The following is a 14,479-nucleotide window of genomic DNA, read 5'->3' as shown; positions in this document are numbered from 1 at the left end:
TGAAGTGTGTTCTGATGAAGATGATTCTCATTTGCAGCTGCCCTCCTTGGTGAAAAGAGCTGGCAAACAAGGCAAAGGCTCCTTGCCAGGAAAGAACAAGGAAAGGGGAGGGGAAGCGGGGCAGGATTCCTTGCAGGTGTCCCTGTAGCGATTCCCGCTTGATTACATCTTAAACACTATCTGTGAAAATGACACAGGCTTGTTCTTTTTCGGTGAGCTCCTGCTATTTTTGAAGCTGGGGGGGGGGGAGACGTTCACTCATGTCCACACACTCCGCTAATTAGCAAAGGAGAGCATGAAGCAGGCAAAGTTATTGGCTAGGGGGAGGGGAGGGGCGGCACACACACTGCAGTGTCCTTTTGTCATAGTTTATGACTCAGAGGGCATGTGCTACAATAGCAAGATTTCCATTTTGCTTCAGTCTCATTGTCCACTGTTTCTGCACTTGCTGTGGTTTACGCCTTTTATCTGCTGGGAGATCTCCTATGTCTCTAGCAACTGCCTGGTAGTTGGAGATTCAACAGGGCAAGCTTTTCACAGCCGTTAGAATTAGTGGTGATTGGGTGGGATTACTGGTGGGATTTCTGCTTGTCAGTTGACAAGCCTAGCTTTCTTTAAATAATCAAATATTAGATAACACTGAGTTAACCATTAAATAAATTTAATACATTTTAAAACCAAATTTCTCTATCTTGTGTGTGTGTGTGTGTGTGTGTGCGTGTGTGTACACAGTGGTACCTCGGGTTACAAATGCTTTGGGTTACAAACTCTGCTAATGCGGAAGTAGTACCTCGAGTTACGAACTTTGCCCCACCCAGGATGAGAATGGAAATCACGTGGCGGCGGGAGCCCCCATTAGCGAAAGTCCACCTCAGGTTAAGAATGGTTTCGGGTTAAGAACAGACCTCCAGAACGAATTAAGTTCATAACCTATAAGTGTATGTGTGTGTGTGTCTGCACGCTATTGTCAGCATCCACACTTCAGAACTCCCTCAGGTGTCTTAACTGTACACTACACTTTTTGGTGCCTGGTAAAAAATATTTTTGTTTAGGCTTACCCAACCAGCTATGCAGAATGTTGACATGTGTTTTAATCTGGTTTTTGCTTATTGTTCATTTTAATTATTTTTAATGCTTTAAATCATTGTTTTTAACTGTTTTCACATATAATTTTTTATTGTTTTCTATGTGTGGAGGGTTGTTTTTTTTTACAATCAAGTGGTATGTAAATTTTGTGCAATTAATTAATATCCTTTCATATTCGTGAATCATTTCCATTCTGGTAATATACACTTAGCATATGGAGATCCTATTATGTTTGTCAATATCCATATCATATCTATCTTTTCACATAGTAAATTAACAGGAGCTATTCACTTCTGATTTCCCCTCTTTTCTTTGTCTTCCATCATACGGTTGAACCAATTCTTTGAGCCTATGTGTTTCTAGTCTTTCCAAACTTTTACTAGCCATTTTTTTAAATGAGAGGTGGTAGTTTGTCCTTCCTAATATTGAAATACAAGATTATTCTTCTACTTACTTAAGTTATGTATACTAAATAAGGCAATCAGTATCTAATATTGTTTACTCTGAAGGAAGACTCATTGAGATCAATGGGACTTCCTCCCAAATGAGTGTAGGGCTATGACGCCCTTTTTTTAATACATGGGGTTGATATTTTGCTGAAAGCTGCCATCTTAAATCAGTAGGAGGAAAATATGCTCCACTAGATCAGATGTTGCCAATTTGGGTGTGTGTGTGTGTCTTTGGCCACACATAAAATTCTACAAATATTTAAGGCACCAGACACACTTCATCCCCTCCCTAAAGTATAAATTGCCACCCAATTTGCTCACATATGTTTAGCGGGACGTGGGCAACCCTGTGGACTAAACCACTGAGCTTCTTGGGCTTGCTGATTGGAAGGTCAGTGGTTCGAATCCGCATGGCGGTGGTTAGCTCCCATTGCTCTGTCCCAGCTTCTGCCAACCCAGCAGTTCGAAAGCACAGCATTGCAAGTAGACAAATAGGTACCGCTGTTTCAGGACGGTAAATGGCATTTCCGTGCGCTCTGTCTTCCCTCATGGTGTCCAGTTGTTGCAGAAGTAGTTTAGTCATGCTGGCCACATGCCTTGAAAAGCTGTCTGTGGACAAACAGCTGGATTCCTCAGCCTGAAGCAAGATGAGCACCGCACTCTATAGTCGCCTTTGACTGGACTTAACCATCCAGGGCCCTTTACCATTACCTTTTACAAATAGATAGCATACTTATATACATGCATCCAGCTCACAAGATATACACATATGCACACACATGCATGTGGGCCTCCAGGCCTCTCTATCTGTCTACATCCCATCTCCAAATATTTGTGCCCTCCTTGAGTGTTTTGGCTTGGCTCAAACTTGTCCTTTAACTGTGATAAGGACTCTTGCTTCTGGGATGGAGGATAGGCTGCTTTGTACGACTGCTGTGGAGATTACCCTGCAGTAGAAAGGTAAAAGATTGAGGGCACTAGGAGAAGGGGACGACAGAGGACGAGATGGTTGGACAGTGTTCTCAAAGCTACTAACATGAGTTTGATCAAACTGCGGGAGGCAGTGGAAGACAGGAGTGCCTGGCGTGCTCTGGTCCATGGGGTCACGAAGAGTCGGATCACAACTAAATGACTGAACAACAACAAGAAAGGTAAAATGCACATTTGGTGGGGCTTACTCCTAAGATGAGTGACAGTTTAGTGGTACTTCCCTACTCCCGTCTACCCATTTTAAGCCCAGCCAATTAAAGCGTCTAGTGGTGGGTAGCTTATTATGCAGTCTTTAGGCATGAGAGTGATGTGTCACAAAGGAGATCCAGCAGGAGGCATGCTGTGGTTCAGAGGTGATGTACTGAAACGGCAGTAATGGTAGAATGGCTGACTTCTTCCCTTAATCATAGGGCTTATCTGGAAACTTCAATCCAGATGTTATGAAGTGGAAGAAACTGTGCTTTATTTTTGACTTCACAGTCTCTTGGTGGGGTTCCTTACAACTAGGGACAGCAGAAAGAAAGCAGTTTAAATCTAAATTGTAACATCTATGCAGCCCTGCGTGGTACCCTGTCAGAAGCTATAAAGGGAGTGATCCCTAATCTGCAAGAATCTGCCAGGTGAGGTACTTGTCAATATTTTTTCTCTCTGGGAATTGGTCTTGTACTCTTGGAGCCCAGTAGGAGGTGAGCAGTTACAGAAAGTGGAGCAACTGACACTCGTTTATCCAAAGCTCAGAATATGACAGAGGAATTTCTCAGAAGGGTAGAAATCAAACTGAAAGGGATTTTTAAAATTATTATCCAGAATTTGAGATCAGAATTTGAAGTTTCATGGCTTTACGCTTGTCATTTTTGTCATTTGTGCAGAGTCACTCCCCAAACCCACCATTATCAAATGGATAATACCACTGCATGTCTGCTGCCTGTCCAAAGTGAAACATTAGCTTAATAGGATTGCAAAATTAAGAAAAAATAGTTTATTGATTTAACAGACAAAAAAACCTTTCTGGCCTTAAGAGCTGTTCAACACTGGAACGGTCTCCCTCGGGAGGTTGCGAACGCTCCTTCATTGGAGGTTTTTAAGCAGAGGTTGGATGGCCATATGTCATGGATGCTTTAGCTGAGATCCTGCATTGCAGGGGGTTGGACTAGATGACCCTTGGGTGCGTTCCAACTCTATAATTTCTTTAATTGTGTGGTTTTTTATCTGTTCTCAATCTAAATTGTTTGGAAGATAAACACACACCTTTATCAGTATCAAATATATCAGCAAGGATGGTTTCAACAGATTATTTAATATATAATGGTTATCTGTTGGTGACCAGCCACAATCCACAGGTGTAGGAAAAGTATTTTATCTCAGCAACAGAAACCTTGATGTACAGAAAATTATTTTGAATTCATTGAGTTAGATCTAGGGATCCAATTCTGGAAGAGGGTAAACAGAAGATTACTTTCCTCCTCCCCTTTGCCCCCTCAAAGCTTTTCCTAGTTGAAATTAATGGACCTAGGTTTGTCATGTCTATTAATTTTAATGAGTCTGCTCTGAACAGAACAAACATTGGGTGCAACCCTGTGTGTGTGCGCGTGTGTGTATGTGTTGGGGTGCCATTCAACCCACTCTTAATTTGAGCTTTGCATATACTGAGTTTCATGCTTTTTATCAGAAAATGCACAATTCTACCTTTAACTGTGCCTTGACCTCCACCCTGCTGATGTGTGATGTCAGCTGGGTTGTTTGTCAGCAAATTATGCTGGGAATGGTTTCTTTTTGCCTGGACCCAATCAATGCAAATGATGGCTCTCTTGAAACTCAAAGCACGATGCCCAAGAGCCATTTCACATCAAACAAGTAGGTGTCAAGCATTCCACATGTATCCTCTAGACAACTGTAAATTGCACAGTGAAGAAATGTGTGTGTTTCTTTCATATGTGTACCTCAAAAGTGCATGGGGCAGGGGGGCTGGAATTGGCCATAGCTCCCTACTGGTTGTACACTTGGTACAAAATGCACTTCTGTCATTGTGCAATATGTGAAGTAGCCCTAAAGTTCCATTCATCATGGGCTCTTGGCACATATATCAAAAGCTCATTCACTGAAATGAATTAAGTGTGTGCGGTGGCAGCGCATGATAGATTTCACCCAGCGAGTTTATCTGGATTGAACTATTCTAGCTCTATACACTTCACAGCTGGGTGATCAGTGGCCAGCAGTCAGTCTGCTAATCTTCAAATCATTAATTAGCAGGATAAACCTCTTATTACTGAGCTCATTATGGGTGAAATTCTTCCCCTCTGTGCATAAGACCTTTCCAGCACTTAAGTACCTCTTGTGCATTATATTAAGGTCTTAATCACTTCTCACTTGGTGCTGAGCCTCTGCATGGGGTGAATTTCTTGGTATATAATTTATAAAACCTCTTGGATCTAAGCAGAAAAAAAAAGGGTGGAGGGACATACAATATAGGGCAGGCAATTTACTCTGCCTTTATGCTTGTCATCAGTTTATTGTCAGAGACTTATGAAAGAAAATGCTTGAAGCAACCTATGGGTTGTGAATGCTCGAGGTCAACCATTATTGTTGCTGCGTAGCAAGTCAGCCCTTTTGGCGTTCCTGTTCTTCATTTTGACATGCAGCAACATTTCTACATTACTAGTGAGTGACTGTCTTCAGGGATATAATAGGATTGTTCTTGCTGGTGTTGGCCAACCTCCTTTCAAGAAGTAATGGCTATTTTATTCTAGAAATTAGAATTTCAACCAACATCTAAAGCAAGGTTGGGAAAACTGTGAGCCTCAAGAAAGTCTTAAATTGCAGCTCTCATCATACTTGACCATTGGTCATGCTGGCTGGGATTTATGGATGTTGGAGTCCAACCACAGCTAGAAGGTCATAGGCACTCCATCTTTGACCTAAATCAATATTTTGAGATAAAGCAGAGGTTTCCTGTTTGGATAAAACATCTAATAAATTTTGAAGGAAACCAGAATCATTCTGATAATACTAAAGAAATTTGTCAGGGTGTTTCCGGACATCCATTTTGTCAAAAGCAAAATTTCAAAATTTTGAGGAATGGCAATTTCAATGTATTTTTCAAAAAAGCATTTTCACAGCGTTTTTATATGTGTATAGATTCCACCTTGGTGTTGCTTTTAATCAGAGCAATGATTATAGTCCCTATAACATCCTCCAGAAATGAGATAGTACTTTAACTTGAATGGTTGAAAACTCTGTTTCCTGCAATCAAAGATGTGAAATTTCCTTTAGTCTTGCCAGTAGTAACCATCAAAGTATTTTGCATTACTTTGTACATATGAATTACTTTGCACTAAAGGTATCGCCCGCAGCACAACTCAAAAGCATCATTATCTTCTTATGTTGGAGCCTGCTCTGCTTCTATTCAACACTTTGACTGTTCCCCACTAATTGAAATGACCCCCTTAAATGTACTTTAAAAACACTGCACATAAGCATATGAATAGGGTAAGCAATTAAAACTGACTACTGCTGATAGGGTGCATGATTTGAAAGTGAAAACCAGGCAAAGTATTCTAAAATAGTTGCTGTGTCAAAGCATGCAAAAACATGTTTAGAATTCTCCCCTTTCCAGATGTTCTAAAAACAGTTGTCAAACACAAATTGTTCATTGCAAAGCTTCACTTTTGAGCAATCTAGAATTTTTAAAGAATGCAAGAAGGTGGTTGGAAAAGTTACTGGTTCATATCTAAAAAGGTTAAAGACCAACACAAGTGTTCTTCTTTGGAAAACAGCAAAACCAACAAATCAAACCCTTCCACTTCCCTGCTTACTGTTTTGATCTCCTCCTCCTCTGCTGCAATGGCTCCATAGACTGAGTCCTCAGGCTCAGAACTTCTGAGCAGTACTAGGTCTGAGGACAAAACAGGCACACTCCACAGCCCATTGTGAGTAGAGCTATCAGCATCAGATTTTAGCAGCCAGTCAGCCTCCCAACCTTAAGGATGTACTCTGAGGACACAGAAATGGATCACTGGGCATCAATAATCCCCTGCAGAACTTCCACTGACCAAAATGACACTGGTCATTTACCTGGCATGTCATAGCACACAGGAACTGGTGCTTTAGTGTTGATCCTCCAGCAAAGCCTATAGAACTGTGTTTTACCTTGAGGCTGGAGCTCAGTGAGTTTTGTTTTCGTTGCAATTATGTTGGTTTCATTTAAGTTTTTGTGCAAAATTGTCTGCATACTCATTCACTTTATGTTATGGTGTGACATACAAAAGTGAAAGTTTGTACTTACTACAATAGGTTCCTTCCCTGTAGGGAGGAAAGGGATCCTGCTTAGGTTGTCTCCGCCCACCTCACCACTGACAGGAAGTTAAAAAGAAAACTTTCATGAGAGCACACCTGGTGGCTGGAACAACCCCCTTTCAGTTCAGCTTCCTGGCAGATCTACTGCAGGTTATCCTAGCTAGCCACTCCAGGTACAGCAAAAGCGAAAAGTTGGGAACGCCACCTTGGAAGGGATTTTCCTTCCTTTCACTGTTGTTGTGGTTTTTCTTTCTGGTTCCTCTTTCCACTTCCTTCTGTTTATGGCTGCAGGATTGCTAGCTGTGGTGCTGAACCTTGTGTGCCTACCTTTTGAGCCTTCACTCTTGTTGCTGTCCAGGGTCCTGACCTCAATCCTACATGAAGCTGGCTTGTAATGATGAACCACCTCATTTGAGCACTAACCTCTTCTCAGCAGCTGATATTGCTTTGGGTTGAGACAAGGGCACCCACACATTCAGCTAGGATGTCAACAAATGGGAAGCTTACACACACAAAGTTGTATGTGTAGAGACTTCCACATAATTTGGAACCTTGATCACACAAGGTTCTTGAGCACATGGGAACCTATGCAATAACACCTTCCCTTTGCAAACATCTAAATGCACATACATGGGGTGGGGGCACCAATTGGAAAGAGATCTTCTATTAAGGCAGGCATCCCCAAACTTCGGCCCTCCAGATGTTTTGGGCTACAATTCCCATCTTCCCCGACTACTATTCCTGTTAGCCAGGGATCATGGGAGTTGTAGGCCAAAACATCTGGAGGGCAACAGTTTGGGGGTGCCTGTTTTAAGGGATTCTTTCTTGACCTAAATAATTTTTAGTAGACATTTGCAGATGATGATGATGATTTTAATCAGTCATTAAAAACTTCCCTAAACAGGTCTGCCTTCAAATATCTTCTAAAAGTCAGGTAGTTGTTTATTTCCTTGATATCGGATTGGAGGGCATTCCACAGGGTGGGTGCCACTACTGAGAAGGTCCTCTGCCTGGTTCCCTGTAACTTCGCTCCTTCAGGTATACTGGACCGAGGCCGTTTAAGGTTTTAAAGGTCAGGACCAACACTTTGAATTGTGCTCGGAAATGTACTGGGAGCCAATGTAGGTCTTTCAAGACCGGTGGTATGTGGTCTCGGCAGCCGCTCCCAGTCACCAGCCTAGACGCAGCATTCTGGATTAGTTGTAGTTTCAAAGGTGTGTACCCAAATGTATTGTTCCACCCGACTGCTGTTTTGTATAACTAATCATGTTCAGCACCCATTGGCCCATGCTGAGGGTGCATATCAGAATCACACTGAACTAATCTAAGAGGGCCTAGAGAAACTTTGCAATACTGCCATATATAAATTTGTGTTCATACTAGCTGTCCATCTGGAACATCTCTTCTATATGTGTATTTTCCTTGCTTAATTAGGGTGTGAGTCTTGAATGAATGAAAAAGTAACATTGTTGTCAGTGTTGGTTTCATTTGTAACAAATTATGCTCCTTTTGTTTTAAATTCTGTTTCATGGTGTGGTCATTGAGACTACAGCTGATGTGGGGAACCTATACCCCTCCAGATGTTGCTCAACTACAACTTTAATAATCCTTTGTCATTGGAGTTCAGCAACATCTGGTGGGGCAAAGGTTACCCACTCCCGAGCTACATCTAAATTGTCCTGTATGGCAAATGGACATAGTCAGGGCTTTTTTTTTCCAGCAGGAACTCAGTTCTGGCACCTCTCAGGTGGGCACCATTGTCAGTGTAAGAAAACAAGGGAGGCATTCATAGTGAGTTCAGCACCTTTTTTAAAAAGAAAAAATAGCACTTGTCATAGCATGAGAAGAAACTAAAAATTACATCTAGTTCAGCTCTCTACATCTACACAGCACATTTTCCCTCCACACTTAACCTACACAAAGCAGAATGAGAGAAAATCAGAAATTGGGTATATAATGACTTGAGATATTATGCTGTATATTAAAATACCACCAGCCGTCTTTTAATACAGTAATCAAATATTAACATTCCCAAAATTGAAGTCTTCTACAAAATCTGCAACAGCAAGTCAACATATCTTTCTAAACATGAAACCATGGCTCACTAATGAGTAAAAACAAAATACTGGCTGTGGTTAAATAGCATTTCCGAATTGCATGTATTCATCACTTTGTTGACAGTTATAATAAATATAGCAATTATATGCACTTGTTTTTCACAAAGTATAACTCTGTTCCCAAAATTACTGATAATCATTGCCTACATGCAAGGCTTATACTTTTTAATAATCAGTTAAGCCTGCATTTATTTCTGTCCCATTCAGGTGTCTTTCAAAGTATTGGTGAGAGGTCAGTTTGCTCTGACAACTTGCCTACCGCTGCCCATTATCTATGCATCAGCACAGCTCTTTGCAACCTTTTCCTCTTTGAAATAGCTCTTTCAGTCCAATTGGCTTTACTGTACTTTGTTCCTGCCAAGCCAGACAGCTCTTCTCAGGCTGCACCATGAATTCCCATTTAAATCAATAGAAGGCACAAACATCTAACGATGAAAAATGGCACATTTGCACATGGTGACCATGAGTCGGGATGACATTTTAAAAAACATCTAAGAACGGGAAAGGTAATAGTAAAGATTCCATGGAATTTATAGCTTCCTATCCTGGAGCACATTTCTTTGGGTGGGTGGGGGTAAACTTGCTTCCTCAAACTTCTGGCTAGCATCCATTTCACTGGGAAAATTATAAGCAGAACAAAATAGGGATTTCATTGATTACCAATTGCATACCCTCTTCTTCTTTTCTGTTTGCCTGAGACCTTTGGCTCCTCCAGTGACAAATGATAAAATTAAAGCTCGAGGTGAGCTTCCTAAAAGAGGCATAGCTAGTAAGTGTCATTCTGATGAAAAAACACTTCTCCAAGGCCCTCAAAAAAACAAGGGGGTTGGCTCCAGACATAGGCCCCATTTACACAATATGTTTAAAGGAGTATTATACTGTTTTAAATGGTCACATCTTCCTCAGAAGAATCATGGAAACTGTAGTTGGTTAAGGTAGCTGTGTTAAGAGGCCCCTATTACCTTTAATACAAGTTTTTAAAATATGCATGCACTCACTCACACATAAACCCAAACCCTAACCCCCTTTCTTTTGGTCTTTGCAAACTGACAATGCTCCTAGTCTCAAATGAACCACTGTCCATTTCCAGAACTGCCTATCTCACAAAGGACCCTAGATGTTTTGCTCTAAGGATGACTCTAGGTTTCTTATCTCTTGTAGTCAGTGTAACTGGGTTCATCCATGGAAAGGCAATGAATTAACTGAAGTGGAAAAACAGGGAGGAAATTATGTCACAACTCGTTTTCTTCCAGCATGCATGCTCTGAGGGACCTGACCCTGTTCGGGGTTTTTGCCCCTTCAGTTGAGGACATGGCACACCCATATTTCATGAAACAAAAACATTACCTCTAGCAAATTTAATGTTTTCACAATGTTTTCACCTTTTGGCACCATCATATAAACAATACCATTAATGTAGGTCAACATTATCACTTGGCTGCTTGTATTTGTGGATGAATCTGCTACTGGTTCATACACACACTTTTCTGTTGAAGCTTTCTAGTGGCTTCTGACAATTGTTAAAAAAAATAAAATAAACAGCAATAGACAGCAATAAAAAGGTTGGCGGTGAACAAATATTCCAATAAAAAACAACAATGATGTTAAAATTACAAACCAATAGCCATTACTAAAAAAAAAAACTGTCCATCAAAATGTATTGGCTTGTTTCTTAAGTAGCATGAAAGAGCTACCACTTGCACGATGGGCCTTCCTCTACCTCTCTCTGAAGGCAGGGAGGGAACCCAGAACAGATTTGTGGGGTGTACAGGGGGAGGAGAGCAGAAATCATTGCACTGACAGGATGGTTACTTAGCACTGCATTCTATACAAGTCACCGACCTGCTGCAGACTGGCCAAATCTTAAGCTCACCTCTCCCCCCAAGCCTTGTGGTTGTCACAGCCACCAGGGATTTCTGCAATGGACTTGGCAAATTGGATATTGAAGTGACTCAGGATTTTTGTCCCACTCAATTGAACAGAAGAGCAACAGGATTTCAGCCTCACTCTGGTTGCTGCCAGTTATCATCTCTCTCATTTCTTTCAAGTTCTTGTAGTAGGAGTAGTAATAAGTAATATTCAATGCTAGTCATACTCAAGAGGAAACTAATTGATTTTAATGGGTTTACTCTGAGGATGACTTAGTTGAATATCACTCATTGATGATGATGATGATGATGATGATGATGATATTTCAGGTCTTCTGTGTAGCTTTTGCCAGCCTCATCAACACTTCAGAACTCAGAAGTGGAAATCAGAACTATCAAAATTTGTCTCATCTCATTCTACTCCCTCATATGATTTTGTGGGTGGCAACAGAATGGATCAAACTAGTAGCAAAGAAACAAACATTGGACAAAGATATATTTAAAAAGTTCAATGGAAAAAATGAAATGCCTCAAGAATTCAAATGTCACAGTAGAGCAAAATATTTTTTTGCAGTAGCTTGGAGGCTATAAAGTGTCTATGACTTATGTGGAGTGGAATAATGGGTGGGAATTTCCTATAAGGCTTCCCAAACTTTCAGAATACTATTCTGAACTGGTAGAAATGTAGGGTGTTTTTTAAAAAACAAAACATAACCAAGTTCCAATATTACCCAAACGTTCAACAGTAATCCTAATACAAAAATAGGATGATGGCAAATAAAGCTAAGTGACGTTTGTTCCATTTTACACATGTCACCAGTTTTTCAGATACTATATTGCTGGAGGTATATGAATATTTATAAAGTAAGTGTAAAATGGCAGGGGGATGTGCGCATTTTACACAAAGCATAGTCTTACAAAACTGGTATGAAAATTTAATGTGAATGAACTAAGGATGAGCTGTTCACATTCTTTTGGATTTTGTATATCCAAGTTTGATGACTTACAGTATGAAGACCATAGGTCTCCAATAGGATGGCTTTAGAAATGGTTTGTCCTTTGTATCACAACTATGGTACAGAGATGATGATGATGATGATGATAATAATAATATGGTACAGAGATTATTATTATTATTATTATTATTATTATTATTATTATTATTATTATTATTACCCCGCCCATCTGGCTGAGTTTCCCCAGCCACTCTGGGCGGCTCCCAATCGAGTGTTAAAAACAATACAGCATTAAATATTAAAAACTTCCCTAAACAGGGCTGACTTCAGATGTCTTTTAAAAATAGGACAGCTGCTTATTTCCTTGATCAGATGATGGGAGGGCGTTCCACAGGGCGGGTGCTACTACTGAGAAGGCCCTCTGTCTGGTTCCCTGTAACCTCACTTCTCGCAATGAGGGAACCACCAGAAGGCCCTTGGTGCTGGATCTCAGTGTCCAGGCTGAACAATGGGGGTGGAGAAGCTCCTTCAGGTATACAAGACTGAGGCCATTTAGGGCTTTAAAGGCCAGCACCAACACTTTGAATTGTGCTTGGAAACGTACTAGGAGCCAATGTAGATCTCTCAGGACCGGTGTTTTGTGGTCCCAATGGCCACTCCCAGTCACAGATACAGATACAGGAACATGAGCTTTAAAATGTTGGGAAGGGTTGTGGTTTAGTGGCAGAGCAAATGCTTTGCCCACAGTATCTCCTAGTTTCTTCAAGTCCATTGTGTGCTTTGCGCACAGTATCTCCACAGTATCTCCACCCTAGTATCTCCAAGTAGGACTGGGAATGTCCCCTCTCTGGAACCCTGGACAGCCATTGCCAGTCACTGTGAACAATACCAAGTTAGATGGGCCAATTGTCTAATTCGATATAAGGCAGCTTTCTATGTTCCTAGAAAGTATGTTGGAGTGGCTTGTTGTAGTATGTGATTTATTTGACAAAACATACACAAAGAGCTATGCAGTTGTGCTGCTCAGGAGCCCATTTTTTAAAGCCATTGCTGTTTAATTATCTAAACATTTGTGCCGACACATTATTTAATAGCAGACAACAGCTCAGATCATATAATTTTTCCATTTGTATTTTGTGTATGTGTGTAATCTTCTTCCTTATGAGACATTTTGTATGAGAGGACATAACACACAACTGTGAGCAATGAAATATAATTAATGGATCATTTTTAATTACCAAGAGGCAAATTCAAGGGTTTTTATTTGAGCAAAAACTGCCATTGCTCTCCACGGGAATACTGCTTGATTATGCATGGCAACACTGATTTGTAGCAAAATATCTCAACACGCTCCTGACACAGTATTTAATCAGTCAAATGCTTGTTGAAATCAATGGAAGCATGAAGTGCTTGAAAAGGAAACGTTTTGCCACCAAATATAGACAATATTTGCTGCAGGACTTGGCAACAGCGATGAAAACAGAAATGGCTTGATACAGCCTGATTGACAGTCCCATTGACTGCCATCTTCTGCAGCCAATATGGGGGGAGGGGCAGGAAGAGCTACAATTTCCCTAACTGGTAACTTGCTATACTGTGCATCTAACCACATGGTACTGTTTTTGCAAGTAGTCAGGGAAGTACTACTACTAATAATAATGATACATTTAGTATTTGTACCCTGTCCATCTGACCGGGTTGCCTCAGCCACTCTGGTCAGCTTCCAACATATATAAAAACATAATAAAACATTACACATTAGAAAGCTTCCCTATACAGGGCTGCCTTCAGATGTCTTCTAAAGGTAGTATAGTTACTCATCTCCTTGACATCTGATGGGAGGGTGTTCCATACGGTGGGCACTACTACCAAGAAGGCTGTCTCCCCGGTTCCCTGTAGCTTCACTTCTCACAGTGAGGGACACCAGAACATCCTCGGTGCTGTATCTCAGTGTCCACAGCATTCCCATGATCCACCAAGCTTGCGACTCTTTCTAAAAAAAGAAATGAGATATGTTTGACATGACTTGTTTTTGAGAAACTCATGCTGGGTCTTTGTAATCAGAGCATCCTTTTCTAAATGCCCACAGACTGTTAAATTATCTGTTCAGGATGTTACCTGGTATCAATACAAAGCTCACTGGTCAGTAGTTACCTAGATCTTCTTCTTTCCCCCTTTTTGAAGACTGGGACAACATTTGCTTGCCTCCAGTCTACAGAGACCTCACCTATTCTACGAAAATTCTGAAAGATTATAGACAGAGACTCTGAGATTACTTCTGCAAGCTCCTTTAGTACCATTGGGTGCAGCTCATCAGACCCTAGAGATTTGAATTCATTAAAATAGCTAGGTGTTCCATTGCCATCTCCTTTCCTATCTTGGTCTGCAACTCCCTCCTTGCACTGTTTATTGTGTTATCACCAGGTTGACCACAGCTTTCCTTTCCGGTAGAAGGTGAAGCAGATGTTGAACAGTTCCACCTTCTCTTTGTCACCCATCACTTTTGCTTTGTTTGCCCAGCGTTTTGCTTTTCTTGTTTATGCCTAGATCACCACGGCACCAGGAATCACTTTATGGGTTCCTGCCTCAGCCTGTGCTGTCTTGTACAGATCCTGCTCTATATCCGACAAGTCTAAAATCCTGCCGAGGTATCTTGCCTAAGCTATGTCATCGTCCTAATCTCTCTCTCTCTCTCTCTCTCTCTCTCTCTCTCTCTCTCT

The sequence above is a fragment of the Zootoca vivipara genome, chromosome 4 (genome assembly GCF_965207765.1).
Source record: "Zootoca vivipara chromosome 4, rZooViv2.hap1.1, whole genome shotgun sequence".
In the NCBI taxonomy this organism is placed as follows: Eukaryota; Metazoa; Chordata; class Lepidosauria; order Squamata; family Lacertidae; genus Zootoca; species Zootoca vivipara.
This window is presented reverse-complemented; position numbering follows the sequence as displayed.